The following is a 9,129-nucleotide window of genomic DNA, read 5'->3' on the forward strand; positions in this document are numbered from 1 at the left end:
TACCCCACTTTGGAGACCACTGACCTAGAGAAGCTGTGGAATCTCCAGCCTTGGAAACTTTCAAAACCAGCCTGGACAGACACTTGGCTGCTATAAGTTTAGAGATGTAGTTAGCTGTGTTAGTCTGAAGTCAGATAGAAGCCAGGGTAGTTATGCACCTTATGCACTAGCCAAAGTAGATTTTACAAAAACAGCCACATACACATGCACACAAATAGACATACACATATAGCACAAGTTTTCATGAGCTGAAGCTCGCTTCATCAGATGCTGTGAAAGGACATGCAAAAAGCAGAGTATAAGGAGAGAAAAATTAGAACACAAAAGGTAAGGGAAAGGGATAGAGTTGGGGGAGGAGAGCAGTGCTGGTAGAGGCAAACAAACAAGCAGTAAACCCATAGGAACAAAGATAAACCAGATAATGAGATAAGAATCCATAGTCCCTGTTTAAATGATGCTAAACACAATCCAGTCTGCATGATTTCTTATTCCACAATTTTCTGTTCAAATCAATTTTTAAAAGTTTAAAAGCCACTCCCGGGTCGGCAAGGGAATGTCAAGGGATGTTAAAGTGTTCTATCAGGTTCTTTGAGTAAATCCGATATCTTTTATTAAACTAACTCAAATAGTTGGAAAAATTCTTCTTAGCAAGCTTTTAGGGACACGCACCCTTCGTCAGGCTGAGGAAGTGTCTGCAGATGGTCTGTGCTCTTCCTGGATGGAGTCGTAAAGCAGCCAGAGGCCAGTACGTATGCAAGTCGGTTAAAATGTAAAATTGAGGTGGTAAATTGAAGCAGCCTCTGGCTGCTTTACCACTCCATCCAAGAAGAGCACAGACCATCTGCAGACATGTCCTCAGCCTGACAAAGGGTGCTTGTGCCCAAAAGCTTGCTAAAATGTATTTTTCCAACTATTTTGAGTTGGTTTAATAAAAGATACCGGATTTACTGAAAGAATCTTGTCTGCCTACATCCTTAGGCCAGCACGGCTACAACCTACACCCCTGTCACAAGCTTGTGTGTCTTTCTGTAGCTGATGTTGTTAATTCTGGTTTTCATGCATTCTGGCATTGCCCAGTCTGACCAACGCAGACAGCAGAGGGGCACTGTAAGCAAGTGATGACATATATGACATCTCTGGTGTTGCAAGTCAGTTAAATGAGGAAGTTATAATCTGTTTTATTTGGACCAGTGATAATGTGATCTGTATTGATGTTGGGACACAGAAGACATTTGGGTCTGTTGCAAGGCTTGGGTGAGACTGTGAGTTAGGTGACTTGTTGCTTGAGAGATGCAGTTTGAGGTTGGGAGGCTGCCTGTAAGTCAGAACAGGTGTGTCCCCCATGACTATTATGAGAGGTCATCATTTTCCTGATATGGTAACTAACTGTCCCTTTGCATCCAAGTCAGTGATGAACCAATGCCCCAGCTTGGCAGAGAGACTCCCAAGGTAATGGCTTTTAAGTGAGATACAGAGGCCCACTTGAAGTTCCATCTTGAATTGTCACAACCTATGTACAACAAACTTTGATTCTCCTCCATAGAGCAGTGAGGGGGGAGAATCATACTATCGCAATGAAACTTAAGGGTCAGCTAGTCCAACTCCCTGCAAAACTGCAGGATTTGTTATTCCCAGACAAATAGGAACATAGGAAAATAGGGCTGGAAGGGATCTCATGAGGTTATCTAGGTATCCTGCTTAACTTAGGATCATCCCTGACTACAACCATTCCATGTATGGCCCCTCAGTATGCCAACAAATTTATGGCAGACCTTGAAATCCATTTTCTTTGCAGCTGTCTTCTCATCCCCGTGATCAACCGAGGGTACACTGATGACATCTTCATTGTATAGATACATGGGAATGAATCACTAGAGGAAATTCAGCAGGACTTTAATAATTTCCGCGTTTCAGTCATGACTAATTCTGGAATACTCCATCCAGAAAATTCATCTCTTAGACACTACCATGAAGGTTTATAATGGCCACATTGCCACCATATAGTATCAGAGACCAACCAATTGCCACAGCTACATTTACACCACCAGCTTTCATCCTAAGCACACCACTAGACCCACCATCTACAGCTAAGCTCTACATTATAACTGTATCTGGTCCGATTGCACTAACTGGGAGCAGGGATTTTACCATTACAATAAACCCCCAAACTCTAGCCAGTCAAATCAACAAAGCCAGACTTGGAGCCTTCTCTGACATGCTACAATATCAACACAGGGACAAGGATAACAGCGTTCCTCTTATTGTTACCTACAGCCCCAAACTTGAACACCTTAGACATATAATTAATTACCTCCAACCTGGAATTTCAACGGGGAATTTCAAGTTGGTCTTGTTCCTCTACCAAGTTCCTCTCCCAAGCTAGGTCAGTGGTTCAGTACTGACTTGCATGCAAGGGGACAGTTAGTTGCTATAGCACTATTTTCTGCCATTTCCAGGTGTTAGGAAACTTCCTCAACCTTCTCCCTTAGTGGTTTTCAAGAAGAGAAGAGACTGGATAAGTAGTTGTCTGAGACAGAGCATGAAAGCGCATTTTGCATTTATTCAGGATAATACTTGTGGTCCCTTATAACTCTGTAATTCTGTCATTCAAGTACTGACCGAGTCCTATTCTGTGTAGGGATTCTTTACTCAGGGAGTACGCAGAAAAGGGAGTGGCATATCAACTTCAAGGTGCAAAAGCAATTAATGTAAGTTACAGCATGATAAACTCCAGTGTGGATGCTCTCATTCAAGTATGAGGTGGACTTGGATCACTGTAGCTCTGTGGTTCTCAGCTTTTTTAGAATCAAGATGCTCCTCAGAAAATGCCAACTCTTAGCTTTCATTTGTTTTTTGCCTACAGAAAAATAGTGAAGTACTTCTGTTGCAGGGGATCCTCAGAAAGACCAAAGAAGGTCAAAAAGTTTTTGACACTATGGATTTTTATTTGAATCCTATTCTTTGGGTTTCTCTTGTGAACCCTGCGTAGGTGTTGGCACACAGAGCAGGGCTAATACTGTGCAATATCTCATGGCAACCCAGGTTGAGGATCACTGCTGTAGCTTCATAAACGTTGGCTTCACAAGTCATTGATTCACCTTAACTTTCCTGGGTTTCCTCATGTAGATGATCCTTTAGCTGCAGACCCTTCTGAAGCTGGAAAATACCATAGAAAGACAAAGAAGATACCTTGTGTAAAGACACTTTGTAAATAACATACAAAATGTGAGCAAAACTGACAAGTGGTGTGGAATTTGGAGTCACTATCAATAGCTATCACATCACATTTAATCTGTTGGGCTCCCTCGCATGTTACCAGCTAGTATCATGACCTTAAAATTATACACTTGTAGGTTTTTTATATTCATGAATTTAACTCTTCAGTGCCTTCAGTAGCACTGCTTCCTGAGCATTTTTAATTGACTTTATTCTTATGGAAATACAATCTGCCATTAATTTAACAAGATGGATTTGAGTCAGCGGTCAACCCAGCTGTTCAATCAGTGAACTTGTGCAGTGCTTCTTATTGTTTTTGGTTGTAGATTAAGGAGTCCCTGGAAACAAAAACAACAAAAAAAATCCCGATAGTGAAACTTGCTACTTGTGTGGAAGTTCACTTCTACGTTTTGTTAGCCTGCATTTGATCTGGTCCATATGAAATAAAATGTCTGCCTCTGCTTGACTAGCATTTTTTTAACATTTATTTTCATTGTGCTTTGCAAAAACAGGTGAGGTGGGAAAGTTCTTAATTTGGGAATTCCAAATGAGCAGATCAGATTTAAACCCAACACCAAATTAATTGGTTGCAGGCAAACTGTACCAGGCAGTTGTGGAATATGCTGTATTAATTTGCAATGGCAAGACTTGATGTTACTGATTGCTTTTTTTACACAGTGGGATTGTTTTTACCTGCAATCTTTGATTAATAGGTTGGTGGAAGAAGGACCAAAGAACGTTACTGCCTCCCAACCTCCTCCCACTTCAAAATGAAACAGTTTGCTGTTTGAAAAGTGCATCCTGGCACATGGTACTGGAGTGAACCAGTAAGCACAGTAAGATGTGTTCCCTTAAAGCAGCAAACCTGTTAATGTATTTCTTTGAAGTCATACTGTAGAGAACCTGTTTTAAAAAAGGCAAGCCCCTGAAATGATCCTCAAGCCCGTCTAACAAATTTCCTATAACAGAAAGGTGTATTAGACTACAATAAACTGATCTGGTGAACACAGCCCTTTACGAGACTTGGTTGCTGTCCATTGGTTTGAAAATCTTGTGTATGCAAATACTGCGGAGCCCAGTGAAACGAGCAACTAACGGTATGCTTTTATCAAGTTTCTGACAAATATAGCTTGTGTTGCTGGCACTGGTGCTAGGATTTTTTTTTCCCCCCGCTGGCTCATCATTTTGAGATGGGAGGGGGTGGAAAAACCCCCAGCCTCTTGCAGCCACAAATTGCACAGCTTCTTTATTTTTCAATGGTGCTAAAACACAGCTTATTTTATATCGATCATACCAAGAAGCTAGCAAAGTACAGTGTTAATTGGGTCCACTGGAATTCTTACCCCCTGGGACCAAGAGCTTCCTAGGCAGAGGAGGAGGAGGAGGAGGGGTGGGGGGAACCCACTGTGAGCTGCATAAAATGTAAGTGCACTAGACATCAAGGCTTTTGCCTGCATCGCTGGAAAGCAGGCAAGGCGATTTTTGCAGAATTTAGCAACTCCATTGTTTCGTTCTGGTGGGTTGTTTTTTTTTTTAATACGTTTTTTTTTCCTTTCACAGAAAGAAAAATAGATATATTTGTTATTTTTCCCTCCTCCTTCCAAAGCTGCAAAGCCCTGCTTTGAAAACTGCTGCCCCAGAGTGCAGTTGCCTAGCTGTCCTGTCAGCATTGTTCTAATGCTCATTCCATATGTATGTCACATAGAAGCTCTACCCTCCTCCTCCTTCTCTCCCCTTCCCCCAATCCATGCATTTGCTTTTTTTTTTTCACCCTAAAGGCGATTTTTTTTTTCCCAGGGAGCTTGCAAGCAGGGAAATTCAAACTGCATGATCTTCGGCTGTAGGTTAGTTAAATGGTTGAGACCAGTTTCTCTTAGTGAAAGTGTTTGTGCTATTTCGCCTGGCTCCCTCTTTTTATTATATAAACACAAAGGTTTTAAGAAACTAAGATCTGTAGTTCTTTTTTGTCTTTCCTCGTTACCGTGGCAGCATGTATCTTGGTTGCTGAAGAATGAAGCAGGCAGGCTGGAGGTTTTTTTAATGTTTAATGCTTTTGGGGCCACTAGAGAGGATTCCACAGAGAAATGTGTACAGCAGCGGTGCCCACTGAGTTTGTTACGCTTGTTCTCTGTCACTTCTTCTGACTCAAAGGTAAAGTCTTCTGTAATATTTTGGTTAAAAGTCTTCGTATGTTGTTTGTGCAATCTTGTTTGACATTTACAACTAATTAGTTTGGGAGGGAGGGATGGCTGGGAGGGGTTTATGACTTAAAGTATTATAGATCATCCAAGTGAAGTGCTTTACATCTGGAGTAGAATTCTTATTTTTGGAAATTTTTCTTTTTTATTGCAAGTGGCTTCCCACACTTGATTCAGTGTTGACTGAGGTATAAAGGCGAGGCATTAATACTGCTGCTTATCCTTTTTCTGGTCTTTATTCTCAATCTAAAATAGATGAACTGTCTATGTAGTAGGTGTATGTGTGTCCAAGATGTGTGTGCGTGTGCGCGCACAATACTTTTCTGCATGTACAATTTTTCCTTTGTACTGTAATTGAATGTCCTCAAACATGCCTTGCAAGGTAAGAATGCCTTAGTTCAGCACATTGCAGTTTATGCTCGTTTAAAATTATTACTTGGATCACAATGCATACTGTGGACATTTATTAGTTTCCACAGAGACCAGTTTAACTGGAGAGATACATTTGTATTGTTTCTGTTTTATATTGTGCATACATAGGTGCTTAGAGAACTTCTGAAGGGTTTGTTTCTTCCTCTTTAAGTGTTGTGAATGATAATGGGAAAACTTTTAATTGTCATGTCTAGCAGAAATTTCAGGTACAGATGACAACAAGGGTCACACAGAAAAATCTCCAAGGTGCCTACATTTATGCTTACAGTCATAGGTCAGATTATGAATAAGAAGAATTATATACAGTACACAGAATCATACAAAAATGTCATTGGAGTAGGAGGGGGTAGAAATAAACCCTTTAATAAACTCAGCAGCAGCAAATTCTGTCAGGATTGTATCGTTATGTTCTTTACACAGAAGAAGCCTGTTAAATGCATAACCTTGGTGCGGAAAGAATTTCTTTGCCCGTGTCCATTTTTTTGGAAAGCTCTTAATTCAGCAGGGGTTTTCTTGTATTATGAAACAGGTTATAGTTCTGCAGAATGAGTACGTACATGCTGCCCATCAAGCCCATTAACTCCTATTTATTAATCTATTTTGGTGCTTTGGTCGTATTTCTAGGGACTGCACTGCTTCCTTGGCTATGTCTTATAGGTATTGGTTCTTTGCACAGAAAACACATCCTTCTAAGTGAGTTCATCTTTCTTGCTTTAAAATGATCAGTAGCAGATTCAGCTGAGCAATCTCCTGTTCTAATTCTACTGTACCCTTAGTCTTGTCTAGGTATATTTTAAATAACTGGAGAGTCTTCCAATACCCAGTGATTTCTTTTTGCTGTTGTTGTTTCTCAGTACTCTAAAATCCAAAATGTGTGCAAGGGAACAGAGAGAAGAGGGAGGAAGAGGGATGTCCTATTTGAAGGCATGAATTTCTTTCTTTTTTGTAGTTGTTTGCACTGTCACTACAAGATGGGTTGGATATTTCCTCACACATGCTCTGAGGCTATATTTTCCCCATAATCATTGCTTTGTATCAGTACTAAGAAAACAGCCATTTAGATAACAGGTTTCAACTGATGTCCCGTTTTATAGGGTAGAAATGAAGGAGCAGTAATAAGTTTAAAAAATTGGCATCTGCTAATTATGCTGCTTACAGATTGTGAGCTCTCTGCATGTCTTTCCTTGCCTTAATGTTGTTAGCATATTTTATCACTGGCAAGCAAAGGAAGGCAACTTGAACATTCGCACATAAAAGACGATGACTTGTGAAGAAACATGAAGTTTTTTATGTTTGTGTTCTGTCTCTGAGATTGGAGAGCATCATATGGCTGTATGTGCGCGTGCCTCTGGGGAGATTGATTAAAGATCATTGAGACATTGAATTGTCTAACGATCACTGGGGGTTATTTTGACCCTGGCTGACATGAACATGTTATTCAGGCATAAAACTTAGTATCTTGAAACTGGGTAAAAACTTGAGTTCATCTAAGCCGCTAAATATGTCTTGTGCTTCCTGAAGGAAAAATCTTTATTTTTAATTGACTGCACATATTTGCATTAGATAATTCTTTTGATTACCTAATGCTAAAGATGCAAATATGTTGCTCTCAGTGAAGACAAGGAGTTTTCTATCTACCTCATAGGACAAGATTGGCCCCTGGCTTTTTTCACTATAAGACACCACAGTATGATTGTCTGTTGATCTAAGAGTGCATGCTTTTATCGATTGAGCTAGAGGCCCAAGTCCAGGAGGCAGCAGCCAAGGATGCATAAACATCTTAGATGGTTTAGCCACTAGAGGGCAGAAAAGAGCCATACTTGGTTAGTACGAAGGCTAACAAGGAGGAGTATGTCTACACTGCAGACTGGAGTGCCCTGCAGAGATCCCTGAGGTCTCTTTAATTTAGTAGTCCAGTTGTGGCAGTATGGAAGTAAAGCAAGGGCTGTTTTACACTGATTCTTGCTCTGTGCTGCCTGAACTAGGCTCCTGCCAGCACTTGAGTGGTCTGAGCATCTCTTCTGTACTAGAATGTGCAATGTAGACATACCGGGCATGCACTGCTGATTAGTTCTCTGTAAACTGCTGCCTTGCTCTGCACAGATTGTATGTCATTAACACTGCTCTTGTACTTTAAGGTTATCTGGTTGAAGGGTTGTACCTCTCTTTTGCAAACATACACCATATATTATGAACAATTTGTGAAAAATAGGAGAGTAGTTCCTGTTATATCTGCAAAACCACTTCATGCTGTCTACTAAAGGACCCCCCACACATGCACACGCTTTTCCCTTTACTGTCACTCCATGAGGTTGTTTTGGTTCTGTGGTTCAACCGATCTGCAGTAATTGGTGGTAGGGTAACTAGGTTATGGGCATCGGCCTGATGACTGAACTGATGAGTAAAGGGGCTAGGGAGGGTTGTTGATTCGAATTTATTTCTGGATGGTAATAAGCCAAGGTTGCTAACTGATACTGATGATTTGATATCTCTTGGATGCAAGTTCATGGTCTAGTTTTTAGTAGGCATATGTCCATGTTGCAAAGCAGCCACTAGAGTAAGCATGAAGTAGCGGTGGTGGTCTGAACAGAAAGGAGAAGGACTGGCTAGAGATGGAAGACCTTCCCAGCCATGCTTCATTCAACCAGGTTTGAGTCTCATTGGAAGAGCAGTTTGTGAACCATGTGCACAGAATTTTTACATGCTTCAGTTTTGTCTCTATCGTTGCTTAAACATGGGCCTAATTTTGTTGAAGAAAATGTCACAGTTTTGGCCTCAAAATGGAGCTTTGTGGAAATGTGTGTTCAGGGAAAAAAGATTTTTTGTAATGCTATGTTAATGCTATCCCATTTCACATGCTTTTATTTTCTTTCCAAAAATTATCCACATGTAGACTGTGAATTTAGCACCTTTTATGAGTGCTGAGGGGATGAACTTCATCCTTGGCCTTTATGAAGAGCCCTGTTGAGTCAATGGGGCTGCCTGTGAGAGCAGGCGGTATAGGATCAAGCCTTAATTCACAAAGAGGATTCTTTGAAAGCCTAAAAGGAGCTTTACTCTTAAATTCAAGGAGGTTTGGAACAGGCCTAGTAAAGCACGTAAGCATGTGCGTGTGCATGCACACACACAAATGTGGGGGCCATGTATTGAAGGCAGTTTTTTAAACTTAGGTTAAAATATCATTCACCATGAGTCCAGTGCCTGTTGAAATCAATGAAAAATGGCCATGAATGTCAGTGAGACTTGGATCAGGCACCATAAACAGAAGAGGATTTTTACTGTT

At 40.7% G+C, this 9,129-nt stretch overlaps 1 protein-coding gene across 5 annotated transcripts in view; it reads left to right on the plus strand.

The window, feature by feature from the left end:
* The first annotated feature begins 4,999 nt into the window (after nt 1–4,999).
* FAT3 (FAT atypical cadherin 3) overlaps nt 5,000–9,129 on the plus strand; it is a 745,318-nt gene continuing 741,188 nt past the window's right edge. For all 5 annotated transcript variants that reach the window (XM_019524814.1, XM_019524817.1, XM_019524818.1 and 2 more), the window contains exon 1: nt 5,000–5,367. The gene's annotated coding sequence lies outside the window, so the exon portion shown is untranslated. The remainder of the gene's footprint in view (nt 5,368–9,129) is intronic.

Source organism: Gavialis gangeticus, unplaced genomic scaffold (assembly GCF_001723915.1).
Source record: "Gavialis gangeticus isolate Ggan-Ray unplaced genomic scaffold, GavGan_comp1, whole genome shotgun sequence".
Taxonomy (NCBI): domain Eukaryota; kingdom Metazoa; phylum Chordata; order Crocodylia; family Gavialidae; genus Gavialis; species Gavialis gangeticus.